The sequence below is a fragment of the Hyaena hyaena genome, unplaced genomic scaffold (assembly GCF_003009895.1).
Source record: "Hyaena hyaena isolate Hyena2069 unplaced genomic scaffold, ASM300989v1 scaffold_661, whole genome shotgun sequence".
NCBI lineage: Eukaryota > Metazoa > Chordata > Mammalia > Carnivora > Hyaenidae > Hyaena > Hyaena hyaena.
In genome coordinates this window covers 910696-929392 of record NW_024081294.1, presented here as the reverse complement: position 1 = coordinate 929392, position 18697 = coordinate 910696, and the positions used below count along the sequence as shown (strand labels likewise).

General features: G+C 37.1%; 2 protein-coding genes across 14 annotated transcripts in view; one reads left to right on the top strand and one right to left on the bottom strand.

Annotated features, from left to right (window-relative positions):
- Positions 1 to 14558, bottom strand: part of GIN1 (gypsy retrotransposon integrase 1) — a 30032-nt gene extending 15474 nt beyond the window's left edge. For 2 of the 4 annotated variants that reach the window (XM_039216940.1, XM_039216941.1), the window contains exon 1: positions 14448 to 14553. The gene's annotated coding sequence lies outside the window, so the exon portion shown is untranslated. Of the gene's footprint in view, positions 1 to 14447 lie in introns of all 4 variants that reach the window. The other 2 variants (XM_039216942.1, XM_039216939.1) reach the window with 2 other exon arrangements.
- An 85-nt stretch (positions 14559 to 14643) lies between these two features.
- PPIP5K2 (diphosphoinositol pentakisphosphate kinase 2) overlaps positions 14644 to 18697 on the top strand; it is a 70145-nt gene continuing 66091 nt past the window's right edge. For all 10 annotated transcript variants that reach the window (XM_039216938.1, XM_039216935.1, XM_039216930.1 and 7 more), the window contains exon 1: positions 14644 to 14852. The gene's annotated coding sequence lies outside the window, so the exon portion shown is untranslated. The remainder of the gene's footprint in view (positions 14853 to 18697) is intronic.

Here is an 18697-nt window from a genome sequence, read left to right as displayed (position 1 = left end):
GAGTGCAAGATCATGACCTGCGTCGAGTCAGATGCTCAACTGACTAAGCTACTCAAGCACCCCTATAAATCATTTTTAAAAGCAAAATTTCTGCAAAGTTAATTCTGTCCTCTCATACCTAAAAAACAAGTTAATTATCTCTGTAATCTATTATAAAACAGTTTGTTCTAAGTTTATTCACTTTCAACTAAATATTAAATATATGAATTTTTCATTTTATAACATTTGGGAAAGCTGTATCACAAAATCAAATGTAACTTATTACAGTTTCTAAAAAATATCAAAAATGAGTGGATCAGGTTTTAAGACTTACGATAAAACTACAGTTAATAAGACAGTGAAGTAATGGCATAAGGATAGACAAACAAGTCACTGCAACAGAACAGGGAGCCCAGAATTAGATCCACATGTATACAGTCAATGTACAATAAAGGCATAAATAAATACAAAGGGGGAAGAGAAAGTACTTTCAATAAATGATACTAGAAATATCTGCTATATGTACAGGGGGAAAAATGAATCTTAACTACTTACATCTTCTACAAACTTAATTCAAGGTAAGTCATAAATCAAAATATGAAAAGTAAATTATAGAGTTTCTGTAAGAAAATATAGGAAAAGATCTTCAAAACCTTGAGATATGTAAAGATTGCTTAAACAGGACACAAAAAGCACTATTCTTAAAAGAAAAAAAAATTACAACAAATTGCACTTTGTCAAAATCAAAGCCTGTTCAAGAGACTTCTTTAAGGAAAGGAAAAGTTAATCCATAGACTGGGAGAAGATATTTTTAATATATATATCTAACAAAGGACTCATACTGAGTAAGTATAAAGAACTACAGATCAAAAAGAAAAGGATAAAAACCCAACTTAAAAAATAGAGGGAGGGGTGCCTGGTTGGCTCAGTCAGTTAAGCGTCCGACTTCAGCTCAGGTCATGATCTCACAGTTTGTGGGTAGGAGCCCCATGTTGGGCTCTGTGCTGACAGCTCAGAGCCTGGAGCCTGCTTTGGATTCTGTTTCCCTCTCTCTCTAACCCTCCCCTGCTCGCACTGTCTTTCTCTCTCTCAGAAATAAATTTTTAAAAAGCATTAAAATTTTTTTTAAAAAACATGGAGGGAAAGTCTTAAATGGCACTTCAAAAAAGAAAATATCCAAATGATTAATAAGCAAATAAAAAACGTACTCAACATCATTATTCTTTAGGGCAAAACAAATTACAGCCATGACTTTTATAACTACATACTATCAAAAAAAGTAAAATTAAAAACACAGACCACACCAGTTGGAAGGACAGGGAATAGCTGAAACTCTTATACATGGTGGGAATATAAAGGCTACAGCCTTGACAGTTTCTTCTAACTAAATACTTGTCTAGGCTAAAGACTTGACAATTCAACTTTTTAAGTTTTTATTTTTGAGAGAGAGAGAGAGAGAGAGAGAGAGCAAGCAGAGAAGGGGCAGAGACAGAATGGGGGACAGAGGATCTGAAGTGGGCTCTGAGCAGAGATCCCGATGTGGGGCTTGAACTCATAAAATTTAAGACCACGACTTGAGCCGAAGGTAGGGGCTTTACCAACTGAGGCACCCAGGCGCCCCAACAATTCTACTTTTACGTTTATATCCCAGTGATATGAACATTATCAAGAGATGTATACAAAAATGCTCATTAGGCATTTATGGTCATAACAAGCCCTAACTGGAAATAGTAAAGATACAGAGATTTTACTCTGTATATACTCAGTCCTTGTCCTGTGGCCATTTCTTTTGTTTTCAAGTTCCATGATGTTCTAAATCTTAGTTCTTTTCAAACTGTGGTGAAACACCGTCTCCCCCTCCCCCCACCAATCTGTCACATAAGACCTATTGATGCCTTTACTTTCATGTCATCCTCACTATAGCTTTTCTCCTGCCCTTCATCAATTTTTAATTTAGGAAGACTTGTGTAGTATCAAATAGGGAATACAGACTATGCTGGCCAACCTATCCATTTGCCTGTCACTCCAGCTCTATATTAATCCTCCTCAACTCTTTTTTTTTTTTTTTTTTTTTTTTTTTTTTTTTTTTTTTTTTTTTTTTTTTTTTTTTTTTTTACAAATAGTTTATTGTCAAATTAGTTTTTACATAACACTCAGTGCTCATCCCCAAAGTGCCCTCCTTCATGCCCATCCCCCCTCCCCCCCACATCCATCAGTCCTCAGTTTTTGTCAGCATTCAAGAGTCTCTCATGGTTTGCCTCTCTCCCTTTCCCCCACCATTTCCACCCTTCTTCTCCCCCATGGTCCTCCGTCAAGTTCCTCCTAATCCTCCTATACGTGCAAACATATGGTATTTGTCCTTCTCTGCCTGACTTATTTCGCTCAGCATAACACCCTCAAGGTCCATCCATGTTGCTACACATGGCCAGATTTCATTGTTTCTCATTGCCATGTAGTATTCCATGGTATAGATAAACCACATCTTCTTGATCCATTCATCTGTTGATGGACACTTAGGCTCTTTCCATGTTTTAGCTATTGTGGAGAGTGCTGCTATGAACATTGGGGTACATGTGCTCCTATGCCTCAGCATTTCTGTATCCCTTGGGTAAATTCCTAGCAGTGCTATTGCTGGGTCATAAGGGAGTTCTATTGTTAGTTTCCTGAGGAACCTCCACACTGTTTTCCTCCTCAACTCTTAAAATAAAATAAATCAACAAATAAGCAAAAATCATCTGTCCTATCTTCAACTCCCAGGTATAATGACACAAGCTCTTCCAAGTTCAAAGGACAGAAAGACCTGCTCTTTCTCATTTTATTTTTAGAAGATTTTATTTTAATCTCTACACCCAACATGGGACTCAAACCCACAATTCCCAGATCAAGAGTCATATGTGCCATCCACAGAGCCACCCAGGTGCCCCTGCCCCTTCTCGTTTTAAATTAAATCACTAGGGTCTATATTCCGTAAAATACATGACCACAAATTATTGTTTTCCATTAATGGCTTTCGGGACTAACAATTTTTTTTTAAAGTTTATTTTGAGAGAGAGAGAATGAGCAAGCACAGCGGAGGGGCAGAGAGAGAGGAAGAGAGAGAATTCCCAGCAGGCTCTGAGTCGTCAGCATGGAGCCTGACAACAAGACCCAGGGCTCAATCCCACAAACCATGAGCTCATGACCTGAGCTAAAATCAAGAATCAGATGTTTAACCAAATGAGCCACCCAGGCACTCCAGGACCAACAATGTTCTAAATCATCCAAAAGTAAAACCTGAAACATCCCATCTTAGCCAGCTGATAGCATGGTACCTAAAAATTTATAAAAAGAAGATGAAATTCTTTATTCTTTATTGTCTCCCAAATCTGAAGGACCTTAAAATGAAAAGTAAAGAAGCTTTTTCAAGTCTGTAAAAAGCCCTCAGGAACAAACTCTCACACCTTAGAGAAAGTACAGATTCCTGTAACACATAGGGATGTGTATGGGTATTTGTACCTGAGAGGAAAAAAACAAACAAACTGGCCACTGGACAACATGAATGTCTCCATAAACCACAGTGACATCTGGATCTTGCACTTATACTTAAAAACCTCTCTCTTTTAAGTTCCCCAGTTACCCCCTCCAATTCTTCAGGTCGTAGTCCATATGGGTTCTGTAACAATATCCCATAGACTGAGCAGCTTATACTAAGAAACATTTATTTCTCACAGTTCTAAAAGCAGCCACGTCCAAGCAGAAGCTGGCAGATTCAGTGTCTGGTGAAGGCTTGCTTCCTGGTTCATAGATTACCTTGTTGCTCTGTCCTCACACAGCAGGTGCTGGAGAGCACTCTGACCTCTCTTAAAAGGGCATTAATCCCATTCATGAGGGCTCCACCCTCAGGACCTAATTGCTTCCCAAAGGTCCTACCTCTTAATACCATCACATTGGTGGTAAGGATTTCAACACTGAGATTTGGGGGTAGGGGGCCCAAATAAACATCCAGTGTACAGCACTGGGGATATCAGAAAATCTTTTCTTTAATTGCTCAAAATCAGATGAAGCCCTCAGTACATTCAAGTATCTGTGCCTTCAGGATACTCATGGCTTTCCTTTCTAGGATATATGAACAAAGATTTATCCTCCAAAAGTCTATTCACTGAAATTAACCTCTCCACTTTCAAACGCTTACCTTTTGAAGAAATGAAAACAGATCAAAATAAAATAATTCACTCTCCTCTGAGTAAGCCCATAGTACAAAAGGTTAAAAAGTAGAAGAAATGAATAAACAAAATTTTGGAGACTGAGCTCTTTGAGGTTTTGGGTTTGCTGCCTTTCTGTCATCATTCAGATAGAGTGGATTCTTTCAGTGATGGAAAACAAAAAAACCAGAATATTTCTACATATTTTCTCATTCCACAAGTGTGTTACATATGGGTCAGCTGTCTTCTCTTAGTAAAGAAGAAAACAGTTAAAGTGGTAATTATTTGCTTGACATAGTTACCTTGAAACTTAGTTAGACTATCAATCATCCTCAGCATATTTTTATCTTCCAAATGAATTACTAGACAAGAGTAGACACTATTAGACCTCCCCGGACATCTTCACTGCTTACTGACACAGCCTATTCAACCAAGCCTCTACAACCTTGCACAAAACAAGCCTTATAGTTTCTCCTCTTGTCTCCTTTGCTTACATCCCAACAATTCTCCCTATCTTAGTTTATGTCACCCTTTCCCCTTTGAATGTCCTATCCTTCCAATTCTCTCTGATTAAGTCTTAACCATCTTTCAAAATCAAGCTCCAGCTCCTCAGTGAAGCAAGCCTTCCATGATTTCTGAATCTGAAGTGATCTCAACTTCTCTCCACCTTCTTTGTACCTTTGTAGAACTTCATGTTTTACTATTATAGTTGTTAGGCCTTTCATCCAGATAACATTTTATTTGTTGGTTTATTTACCAAGTACTTAAATCCTTATATGCAGTAAGTTATGGGGATACAAAGTTAAAATAAGATATAATCCCTAACTTCAAGAAGCTTGTAGTGTCATGACAAGAAGAGACAAGTCAGTCAGTAATTACATAGTGCAGAATGGTATTACAATAGAATATGCCGAGAATACCATTAAAACACATGTGAAGAGACCCACATGCACTTGGAGAAGGAGGAAAAGCATTCTGGATGAGCTGGACTTCATTCCACTGCCACTGTCTTAGTTTAGATTCAGCTCACCTTTTATCTAACCTTGCTTCTCCTGTCTCTAGTTTTGTCCCTTTGCTTACTGCAGCCAGATGTAATCCTAAAACACAAACTTTATCAAAATACTAACCTAACATAAAATAATGGCCTTCAATACTCTTAATGACATCTAAACCCTTCAGACAGTATATAAGATTTTTTTAAGATATGGTCTACCAATCTCTCCATGCTTATCTCCTTAGCATTCCAAATTCAAATTCTAACCTCCAGTTACATAAATCACCACAGTTCTTCAGCCATTCTATACAATGTGCTCACACGTTTTCACTGACACTTTGGCCTGGATTAGACCTCATCCCAATCCCTGTCTCTCCCACCCTACTTACCTTTCAAAACCCTGACTAGATGCCATCTCCTAGAGTGCCTTCTCTGACTACCCCATCTGGGATAACCTGAACTTCAAAGAATGAACAGGAGTTATCTTTTTTTTTTTTTAAGTTTACTTATTTATTATGAGAGAGAGAAAGAGAGAGAGAGAGCACGCACATGTATGCACCACCAAGCAGGAGCCCCAACGCAGGTCTCATTCTCACAAAACACGAGATCATAACCTGAGCTGAAACCAAGAGTTGGGCACTTAACTGACTGAGCCACCCAGATGCCCCATGAGATTACACTTCGACTTTACAAAGTCCATCCTAAACCAATACAAAAGATAGACTGGGGTAGAGAGATAGGAAAGCCAGCAGAAGTCAGTTAAAGGACTACTGAATAATAAAGGCAAGAAATTATGAAATTTTGAGTCACTGCAGTGTCAGTGAAAATGTATAGATAAATTCTATAAGAACTGTTACTGACTGGATATATGGAATGAATAAAAAGAAGAGTCCAGATCACTTCTGAAGTTCTGGGTTTAGGGAGAAAGATGACAGTATGAACATGTTGTATTTGGCTCATGGATGAACTCAGCATGCAGATGGCAGACGCAGTTAATGTAGTGAAAAGGATCTCATGTAAGATGTACCAGGGAAGAAGAGCAGTGGACACACCCTTACCCTTTAACATTCAAATTAATGAGTTCACTCATCTATGAATTCATCCTGATGACAAAGGAGGAAAAGATCTATGAATCTATTTCCCCACAGAATAAATTGTGTCTATCTTCTACGACACTCATAGTTACATGTACCAACTTTTATAAAATCTGCACCACTTTATTGAACTTAATAGTTTATATGTCTCTCTCTCAAATATATTATAAGTCCCTCAGGGACACAGGAATAGCCAGAGAAATAGAAAAAGAGCCAGATGGGGTTCTGGTCACAGAAGCCTAGGGAATAAAGAGTTCTTAAGCACCAAGTAGAGGAGAGGTTAAGTGATACATGAACTAAAATATATCTGGTGGTTACAGTAGAGAAGGGCAGATGAAAAGCAGACTGTAATGAGATAAAAAGTGACTGGTTTTAAGAAAAACCTTAAGTTTAGTTGTGAAGGTAAAACTACAATTCAGATGATAGAGACAAGCATGAGAGTCGTTCATTAATCTAAAATATATTACAGGGCAACTGCTATGCATAAGACACATCCCTGGAGATAGAATAACGAACAAGACATATCCTCTTGACTCTTACAGAGTTTACATTATAGTAGGATTAAGAGATTGTTCCAACACTAATGTTCATTGCAGCATTATTCACAACAGCCAAAGGTAAAAAGCAACCCCAATCTCCACTGACGGTAGAATGGACAGACAAAATGTGGTATATATACATCAACGGAATAATTATTTAGCCTTAAAAAGGAAGGAAATTCTGACATGCTACAACATGGATGAACCTTGTCACAAGACAAATATCGTATGAATACGTTTATATAAGATACCTAGAGTAGTTAAATTCATAGAAACAGAAAGTAGAATGAGGATTTCCAGGGCTAGAGTGTTGAGAGTTACTTTTTAAAGGATAGAGTTTTGGGGTGCCTGGGTGGCTTAGTCGGTTAAACGTCCAACTCTTGATCTCAGCTCAGGTAATGATCTCACAGTTCATGAGATCAAGCCCCATGCTGGGCTCTGTGCTGACAGCTTGGAGCCTGCTTTGAATTCTCTCTCTCCTTCTCTCTCTCCCCCTCCCCCACTGGCACACATGCCTTCTCTCTCTCAAAATTAATAAACTTTTTTAAATGTTTTAAAAACAAAATAAAGGGCACAGAGTTTCAATTATGCAGGCTAAAAAGAGTTGTGGAGATGGATGGTAGCGATAGGTGTACCAAAGTGTGAAAGTACTTAATGCCGCTAAACTGTGCAATTAGAAATAGTTAAGATGAATCAATGAATACCCCAATGACTTTATTGAAAATAAAATTGAACAAATTGAATGTAAAGTTTCTCTCCAAGTATGTGTGTGTGTATGTATGTGTGTGTGTGTGTGTGTGTGTGTGTATAAATGAGGCCAAGAAAATGCTGAAGAGATGAAAACAAGCACCTTTTTGATATCAAATTATACTATAAATTAGAGTAATAAAATAGTATATTATTAATACATAGTTTCATGAAATAAGGGGTTTAGAAATGGAAACATCTATAATTTTATACATAAGACATCTACACATAAAAATTTCATTCAAAAAATTCACTAGAAACAGCATTGTATGGAAAATTGACTATGAATTTTGAATAAAAAGTTGAATTCCTATCTAACATTACTAATAACAAAAAAATGGTTAAGATTATAAATTTTGTGTTCTGTATATTTTACTACAATTTACAAATTTTTTAAAGAAGAGATTTTTTTGCCTTAAAAAATACAATGACCCAAAAAGCTTGATGCTAAAGGAAGGGCTTCTAGAAACCACTGGAAACAGGGGGGAGAGAAATTATAAGACTAACAGAATGAACTTCCCAAGAGGGCAGTAGGGAATGGGACAATTCACAAATGGAAGGATTAGTCTTGTGATCTCTTCCATTAAGACCGGAGGAAAGAAGGAAGGAAAGGAAGAATTTAGAGTTAAGTTCATTATAGTATCATTAAGGGACAGGCCATACCTATTTACCTTTAGATCCCCATGGACACTTAGCTATCTTGAAGATGATACTAAATATATTTTATAGAATCAACCTAATTTATACATTAGCATAAAGAACTACCTGTAAATTTATGTTTCAATTAACTTTTTATATTTTCAAATGTACAGAGAGAAATCAAAAAAGTGTGCTCCTTTCCTAATTTGTTTAGCTTATAAACTTTCAAAAAGCATCCTTGTGGTTTGGAGATGAGAGAAGAGAAGACTAGGAAAGGAAAGAAGGGAGGCTTCTGGAGTACTATTAATGATCCATTTTATTATCTGGGTGGTGGGATGTGGGTAGCCGTTACATGAGCTCTTCACTTTTGTAATATTCATCAAGTGCAGTATGTACTTTTTTGAATGCACATTATACTTCGATAAACAACATTTTTTTAAGTGTTTATTTACTTTTCAGAGAGAGACAGAGTGTGAGCAGTGGAGGGTCAGAGAGAGAGGGAGGCACAGAATCCAAAGCAGGCTCCTGGCTCTGAGCTGTCAGCACAAAGCTCAGCACCGAGCTCGAACCCACAAACCATGACATAATGACCTGAGCCGAAGTTAAGTCAGTTGACATCAGACAGTCAACCAACTGAGCCATCCAGGTGCCTCAACAAATATATTTTTTAAAGAATCCTTATTTCTTTAAAAGTCCTACTAAAATAACATGGTAATTATTCTGCACTATTCTAAAGCATTATAAGACAAGATTAAATTCAGTTAAGGCAGAGGTTCCTAAAATTTTCTTTGTTCTCAAGACCCTTAGCATCTTACTAATTTTTTCATGACACTCCTATGCCAAAAAATATATAAATACATAACGATAGATATAGATACAGATACTACACTTCTGTTTATTAAATAAAGTTCAAACAACTTAAATCTTTAAGCCCTAAAAACTTAGAAACCACTTGAAAATATATATAAGCAGAATAAAATAATCTTATTTTATTCGTAAATAACGACAATTACTTATAATGGCATGCATGTTCCTGCTGGTCAGTGTACAAATTCTCAAAGCTTGGAATCAGATTAGACGTTGCTGGCCTCATTTCCTCTTCCACATTGATTTTCATGCAGTATTTGCTTTATTACCACAGCAACCATCAAAAAGTCCAGTTTTCCAAAGATATCAAGAAAGCAATGTAGTGTGACCAGATGTTTAAATTATGAACTACCTCAGATTAGCAGTCCACAAGAGATCTGATTGATGCTGAGTACAGCTGTGCTTTCTTTGAAAACTTAAAATATTCCATGGTATCTTGTGAATTAACTATGAGGTCCAAGAAAGCTTTGGCACACAATTTGAGAACCACGAGTTAAAGCATTTAACAAGTAAATACAAACTAGATTTATTAAGCTAAATATCTGGATCTTAAGGAAAGGCTGTAAACTGAGAACACTAATATTTACTAATTATAAGTTCATCAGAGGTACAGACTAAAAGTTTTTGGCAATTGTTTAACTGGAATCAAAGAAACCTGGTGGATATCAATGTTAATACTAGGTGCTATAAGTATATGACAGAAGGCACCTATTAGGTCAATCCTTTATTTCTGTTCTCTAAGCACTTTCTAAATAAAGGGGGGAAAAAAAGCAAGATCTAATTTCATAGAAGAATAAAGTTTCTTATTTCACTTTATCTTTTAAAGTTAATTTTTACACTTTTAAAACATATACATATTTCTTGGTGATACATATTTCTAGGTTGCAGAACAAAGAGTTCATTGAAATAAGGTTTTCTAATGTAAAAGACCAATTTTATTAACCGAAAGGTTACTAGACTTCATTATTTCTATTCTTTGGCATCTTTCACACAAATATAAGAAAGGATACTAAAAGTATACTTAATTTTCAAGAAGTAAGGAAATATGAATAAGTATTTGAAAAAATAAATACACCACATCACAAATGGAAAAATCAGATCTTTGACTGTTAACACTAAAGGGAAGCTCAGAGATTGTGATTCACTCTCCCCCTTTCTAGACAAGGAAAATGACTTCAGGTGATTAATTTAGATAGAAATTGGTAAATTATAATATTCAACAATGGAAATACATTATTCCTTTCTGAAATAGCACTAAAAAAATTCTCAGAGGCTTTTTTAAAAATGTTTTTTTTAATTTATTTCTGAGAGAGAGAAAGAGAGAGAGAGAGAGAGAGAGCGTGAGCAGGGGAGGGTCAGAGTGAGAGGGAGATACAGAATCTGAAAAAGGCTCCAGGCTCTGAGCTGGCTGTCAGCACACAGCCTGATGCGGGATACGAGCCCAAGAATCATGAGATCATGAGCTGAGCCAAAGTCAGACGCTTAACCGACTGAGCCACCGAGGCACCCCTAGAATATTTAAAACAAGTTCCAAAAACAAGGATATAGCTGAATCCCACATTACCTTACTTCAAGACTTCCTTTACTCTATAGTAATCCATACTGTGGTATTGGCAAAATGATAGCCAAAAATCTAGAGAACAGAATAGCGTCCAGAAACAGCCACAAAGAAATGGTAAATTGATTGTTTATAAAGATGCCAAGGAAGTCAATACAGAAAGGATAATATTTACAACAAATGATGCTGGAACAACTAAGCACCCCTATGAAAAAAGATGAACCTCAATTTGTAATTTGTACCATCTGTAAAAAGCAATCACAATGGGTCATAGACTTAAATGTAAAACCTAAAACTATAGAACTGTTAGAAGTCAACAAAAAAGAAAATCTTGGTGAGCTTATGTTAGCAATGATTTCCAGAGAGCAAATAAAAAGAACCATCCATAAAAGAAAATTTTTAATTTCTGTTCTTTTAAAGATAATGTTAAGAAAATGAAAAGAGCAAGCTCAGATGGGAGAAAATATTTGTAGTACACATGTATAATAAAGAACTTACACTCAGAATTTGTAAAGAACTCTCAAATCTCAATAAGGTAATGATCCATCCAACTAAAAAATGGGCAAAAGACTGCAAAGACATTTCATTAAAGATGATTTGCAAATAAACATGTGAAAACGTGCTCAGCACAATTAGACAATTAAAAAATACAAATAAAAACTGAGACACTCCGGGGCGCCTGGGTGGCTTAGTCGGTTAAGCGTCCGACTTTCGCTTAGGTCATGATCTCACGGTTTGTGGGCTCGAGCCCCGCGTCGGGCTCTGTGCTGACTGCCAGCTCAGAGCCTGGAGCCTATTTCAGAGTCTCTATCTCCCTCTCTCTCTGACCCTCCCCTGCTCACGCTGTCTCTCTCTCTCTCTCTCCTAGACATTAAAAAAATATATATATTTTAAAAAAAAAAACTGAGACATTCCTACACATCCATCAAAATGGCAAAAAAACACAAAAAAGAAACCAAACCTGACAATACTAAGCACTACAAAGGATACACAGTATTGCTGGTGAGAATACAAAATGGTATAAACATGTTTGAAATCAGTTTTAACTAAAGAGAAATTACATGTCCATACAAAAATGTATATGTAACTGTTTCCAGAAGCTTTATTCCTAACAGCTAAAATCTGAAAACGAACCAAATGTTCATTTTGGGTAAACAAATGGTAGATCCATATGGTGGAATTGATAAGCAATGCTGATAAGGAACAAACTAAAAATATACTTAATAATAAGGATGAATCTCAAAAATTATGCTAAGTTAAAAAAGTGAGACACAAAAGGCTACACACTATATACTATTATTTATATGACATCTGGAAAAGCCAAAACTATAGGAACAGGGAACATTTTTTTTTTAATTAAAAGAGAATTTTTTAAATAAGTGTAAAAGCAATTTTTAAAAATAATTGCAAACATTTATACAGTGCTTTACTGTGATAATCCTCACAATATCCTATGAAGTGGGTACTAGTTATATATCTACTTTCTAGATAAGAAAATAGAGGTTCAGAGACATTATCCAATTTGCTCAAAGTAACACAGTGAAAGCAGGCATTTGACATTTACAGCTTGTTCTATGTTGCTTCAAATTTCCTGTTGGCTTTTCCTCCCTGCCACACTAATAACTGAATTACTGTCAACCTCAGATTTCATAATTCTTGACTCAGGCCTCTGCTATAAAAGTTATAAAATAATTTTGTAATTAATTATTCAGGTTATATATAAGAAAGCCATATTAATTTTTAATGTTTACATCACTTCACATAGTTTGGGAGACAATGGACATTCAACTATTTGTAAATGAATAAAGAATTATTTGCCCTCCCTCATAGGAAAGATAGTACTGTATTAAAAAAAAAAAAAAAAAAAGGACACGTTCCAAAGATAATGGTTCTTCACTCAGGAAAACATTACTTCACTTGCATATATAATGCATTCCAAGTAGGGTGTGTCTAAGAAGTCATGGCTTTTAGGAGTCAGAATTTCTAGCCTAAGAGTTACCTAAGTCTCAATATCCACGTATGAAAAAAGAAAAAAAATACTTATCCCTCCTTCATAACTATCAGGATCAATGAGATTAAGGACTTGAAGTCCTTTGCAAATGGTAAAGCAATATGCAATTATTGTTAAAACATTTCAGTATTATTATCAGCCACATCAAGCTGTTGAAGGTAGTAAAGAACACTTTCTCTTCTCAAAAGCTTTATTTACAAGAAAAAGGATTTTAAAATCCTGTTCTCTTCACTTATGGTGATTGTTTTTATGGCAATGTTTGTTGGTTGTAATGCTAACATCATAACCCATAAGACTCAAGAGTTGTATACACTATGAGTTTAGAGTCTAATGGGGTTCACAAGCTTAAGTACTTAAGAAAATCAGTTCACAAAAAGAAAACTCGTGTAAGTTAGGTTAAAGTTTCCTGCTGATATCTGGGATTTATATACAAAAGAACAACTTAAAAGAACTAGTAGTTTTTTCTTGTCAAAGTACACACACCATGTGATCCCTAAAAACCATCCAACTGAGTAGTTAATATAAGAAAATGGCTTTAAGCTGTAATATTAGAACAAACATAAATATCCTCCTACACCCAAATACTGAATGAAGTTATCATTTACAGGGTAAAATTAAGTGGCTTATGTTATAAAAATGAAAATTCGGACTTCTTTAAATATGCTCTTAATTTTAAGAATTTGTGTATTAAAATATGAAGAAATGAGAAAAGGAGGTGAAGGTGGATGATTACAACTTCTAATTTTGCAAGAGGAACTGTCAGGGTCAAATTTGGTTGAGCTTTAACACTATGTCCCTAATACAACGTCAAATAAAATCAGTAAGTACCTGTCTAAATACTTATTACTTAATTCTTTTAATAATTTTATCTTGTGTGCAGTAAAATGAACCAGTTAAGTAACACTTTAAATAAAATTAGGACTTGACAAAACCCATCCAGGCTACCAATTTAAGCCTCCAAAAAGTTAAGACGCATGTGTTCCACATTAAAAACTTAAAATCCGCAATATCTCAATGAACATGGGAACTTGTGATCATTATTTTTACTTCTGCGTTAGTCTACTTTAATATCTGACAAAAATAAGAGCATAATTTTATGTAGTGTCAAAGACTGAAATCTAATTACACCAAACACTTCTAATCTGATTCAACCTACATATTCATTTAACAAAAATGCCTTCATTTCCATACGCATATACCTGAAGCCACGTGTGATAAGTGAATTTCTATTTTGAATTTTTTTTCTCCACTTTGTTTCAGAAAGACTCATTTGAAGGAAAATCTAGAGATGAATGTGTACTTTGCCTTTAAAACGATGGGACAAGACTGTCCCTTGAATTCACGTCTCTCCCCGCCACCGGAGATTTTAATTTGGATCGAAATCGTAGTATTTCAGATTAAATGACAACTATGATCAAGTAAGTAGGGAGACTTCGTTAACGTCAGCCAACCCCCACGGTCAACTTTTGAACCTGCTTCGAGTCTCGGACGCTATTTTAAATATCAGAGAACCTTTCCAGAGCGTTAATCAATTCTTCAGGGCAAGGTCCAGCTTAATTTAGCGTAAGCAGGACTACGACAATCAAATAAAACTCGGTTACACAGACTAGGCACCTCCCCACAGACAACAGAGCTCGCCTCTTTTCTACTCAGCGGGCGCGGGACGCCGTTAACGCCCAAGCAAGGCCCTCTCGCCCCAAGAGCGCCTGCGCAATCTCCAGAGTCAATTAAACCCTTCCTTAAACTAGGCGATACAAATAGTTGTGAAATTACTGTCAGGTGATGCCTCACTTTAAAAATCATCAGACATAACAAAGCATACCGGAACGACCACTCACCGAAAGTGGTCCTAAACGCAAACGACAGGATTTAAGCTTCCACTCGCGACTTATCTGGTGCTGCCGGAAACGGAACTACCGGTGTCTTTAAGATGGGGGTGTGCTTTTGAGGGCCGTGCGGGCCGTTTGGCACTCGCCGGAAATCGTTCCGCCCGGTGATATTTCTTTGGGAGACCCGAGGCGGGCCGGGAGAGGCGCGACCAAGATAAGGGAGGTGCTGGAGTGCTTTGCAGGACCTCTTGCGTGGCCCTTCATCTGCTACTGCAGAGGCAAGACCGACGTCCTAGCTAAGAGCTGTAGTCTTGACGAACACCTCATTCCGGTCTCTGGGATTAAAGGAGAAACCGAAGCCCGAGTGGGCTCGGCTGTCTCCCGCAGCTCGCGTGGCTACTGCAGCGGTGGCAGGTGAGAAGCGAGATGCCAAACCCGGTCACCCGAGGCCGCTGCTGGGCAGTTGCTTTGTCTTCTGCGCCTTGCGGAGCTCAGACACGCGCTCTTCGCAGGGGCGTGTGCCAGAGCGAAAGGCAGCGTGGGCGAGGAAGCAGTGACACTACAGCCGTGAGGCGCTCTTCGCGTCTGGAGTTCTTCTTCCCTTCCGTTGCCTCCCTTTTTTATTTCTTGGGTTTGAGATCCTCGAGATTTGAGCCCCGCCAGAAGGAAACTGCCGAGCTCCTCAGCTGGTCTTCCAGCCTGCAGGCTGGCCCCACCGAAGTAGGCAGCCTCGAGTTTGAGGTCTCTGTGGGTCGAGATGGCTTTTTTGTTTTCATTCCTCAGTCTTTGCCCCCTTTTTCGCTGCCTGCATCCCCACTTCAAAAGAACAAAAAGGCCTTTGCGTTGCAGCTTTCTAGAATAAAAACGGAGGCTGCGGGTCACTGCCTCAGCTAGTCAGTTCGCGTGTCTTGCACCTCGCGCGCTTGGAGAAGGAACGAGGGTGGCGACCATTGTATCTCATTTACTAGGTGATGGTCGACTTCTGGGAGCTGGCGACCTTTGAATTCCCGTGGGTGATTCTTGTCTCGTTCTCATGTGCTGGAAGGCTTAGCTCGGGATGTAGGAAGCATGGTTGGCTTCAGCACCTAGCATCCTTGTCCTACACTGGGATAGGGTTTTGTTTTGCAGGTGAAGATTCTTAAGTGAAAAATACAGTTTTTGTTTCAGGCAGATTAAATATTAAAGATAGCCGCCATTGACTGAGTCCTTATGTGTGCCAAGTGCTCTACATGTGTTCTCATATACTTCTCTCAACAATTCCATGAGGTGTGTTAGATTATTAGTTTCATATTCCAGAGGTAGGTACTGAGGCTCAGAGAGGTCACTTAACTGTTTTCTAATAAACTTTTGCTGCTAGTAAACGTTTGAGCCCATATTAGAAACCAGATTTTTCAGATTCCAAAATGTGTATTTGTAACTACTAGGCTACTATTGTCTTACCGTTGTGCTTCATTTCTTCCAGTTACTCCACTAACATAAGTGGTTGAAAATACTCACTAAAAATAAATTCAGTGTGCCTGTGTATGTGTCTGACAAGATGACCTCTGTCATGACCTCTGTCCTCGTGGAACTTCCTTGTTGTGATGGAGAAGTAAATAGTTCATAAACCATAGTACTGACTGCAGCATGGATTTGTTTAAAGCCATTGATTGAATTGATTTTCAGAAGGTTCAGAGTTGTGCGGTCGAATCTTTCCGCTTTCGGTTTTTAAACTCCTATGACTTTGTGGCAGTTGTTGTGAGCATATTACACTTAACAATTGGTGGAACATTTATTCATCACCCACATAAATGCTATACACCCATTAAGTACTGGGAATGCAGACATGAGGTCCTTCTTTTCCCACCTACACAGCTACATGTAAATAGTATTAAGGAAATGGTAATGTTCCTAAGTGGAAATTATACTGTGATTATGTAGGAGGATGTCCTTATTTTTACGAGATGCATGCTAAAGTATATAGAGATGAAATACGTTTATGTCTACAACTTATTTGATACAACAAATATAGGTGTATATGGGCGTATAAATAAAGTTAATATGGCCAGATGTTAGCATTTGTTGAGTCTGGTAGGTATGTGGGTGTGTAGAGTGAACCATTCTTTCTACTTTTCTGAATATTTGAAATCTTTCATAATAAAAATTTGGGAGGAAAAACTCTAATTGAAACGGGTAACTGTAAGATATATTCCAAATGCTGTGAATCATGGAGGATGGGAAAGGATGCTGAGGTGTATTTAGGGATTTGCAGAAGCATAGTTGTCAGAAAAAAAAAAAAAAGCGTTTGTTGAGAACTTTACAGTTGTCTATCAAAGGAGAAATGGGAACTTTCAAGGAGAATAGTGAAATATAAATAGAAGGAAAGACAGGCTCAGCAAAAAGATAGTGAACGAATGTTTGAGGAAGAAAAAAATCAGTGTATGGGTTTTGGGAACCTTGGCATGGGCTTGTATAAATTTGTAAATGATGCTTGGCTGCCTTTGCCAGCCTGCAGAAGCCAATTTAATAGCCTATTGTTTACCTGTAGTAATAGTGCCCTGGAACTGGAGTCACCATTTACAGCAGTGTTTCCATTAGAAAATGCTTTTAGGATTTCAGGAAAATTGGTCGCGTGTCTATTCAGGCTGAGCAATAGGAGCTGAGGGTCCTCAAGAAAGATGGACTTCTGAATATTACATAGGGCTGATGGATGATCCAAGATATCATTTTAAGGATTAAGTAGCTTAAATTTGTGAAGAAGATGGGTGTTTATTCCAGACTGTAGTGTTCATGACAGTCCGAAGCAGTGTGGTAAGACTGGAAAACCTGTAATGTCTCCAACAGAAGCAGTGGCAAATAGAAGTTTCTGTGGCTACATTGCAAGGGCTGTAAATAGGTACATTTTAAACTAAATTGTTTGTCTTTGTTCTGTGTCAGTTAAGTTAGAACAGGAATCTCTGTCTTATTTATAAAAGCCAACAAAATAAACACCTCACATTTACTAGATGTTTGTCCTGTGCTAATTGCTGCCTTGTCTGCATTGTCTTTTAGTTTTCAAAATAATTTATGAATTTATCATACTTTACAGATGGTGACTAGAGAGTGTCAATAACTTTGTTAAGGATACAGAACTGAACAACTCAGAAAAAGCTTTCTAACCCATTTGTCAAAGTCTAGAACAATGGTTTTCTCTCTTTTTTAAAAAAGTTTATTTCTTTTGAGAGAGAGAGAGAGAGAGAGCGTGAGTAAGCAGGAGCCTGAGCATGGGAGGAACAGAGAGTGAGAGAGAGAGAGAGAGAGAGAGAGAGAGAGAGAGAGAGAGAGAGAGAGAGAGGGAGAAAGAGAATCCCCAGCTAGGGGTTGTGAGCTCATCTGAGCTGAAATCTAGAATCTGACACTTAACCTACTAAGCCACACATGCGCCTTTAGAGCGGTGGTTCTCAAAGTGTGATTACCAGATCAGCAGCATCAGCATCACTGTGGAATTTTAAAAATGCCGAGTATTGCCTCCCACTTTGAGACTTTTTAGTTTAGTATGTTAAGAAGCCCTCCTGGTGATTCTAATGTGTACCGAAGTTTGAGAACCACTTCTTTTGAGTGTGGATACTTTAGTAGTGTGGTACTTTCCAATATAAAAATCAGACTTGAGTAGCATTTGTCATTTGAACAAGTATTTCTGCGTTAATGTTTTTAATCACAAACTGTTTTAAATTTCATAACACTGTGTAATTTTAATTTGAAAATTGGATAAAGTGAAGCCTTAACTAGGTACACTAAGGTTTCAGTATTTAATAGGGAGCCACCAATTAAACTAGAATTACATCTCGTTTATCTAACACATACTCTAACTCTAAGAATATTTGATCAAATAATTTTTTATATTGCCAGTAATCAAATTAATTATTTGATACGTAGTTTCATCTTGGTAGGTAATTAGTTTTAACGTGACCAAGGAACAGGTACATATAAACAACTTTGGTAAAGAATATTTTGATATATCACTGCTATATGAGAGTTCTTTAACTGATGTTGATAGGTGTCTGTTTATGTGGAAAAGTTTGGATGTCAGTCACATAAAATTTTTGCAGAATTTTTTATACTTATATTATTTTTTTGAGGAGAGAATCCATAGATTTTATTAGTTCAGGCAAAGAATTTTTGACTTCTAAAAGTTTAAGAGCTACTGTTAAAATGAAATATTTTCTTCTTGTTTTATTGATATTTTTTGAGACTAGAATGCAGAAAGGTTTTAGTCCCTTAAAAAAATTTGTTTGCAAGCT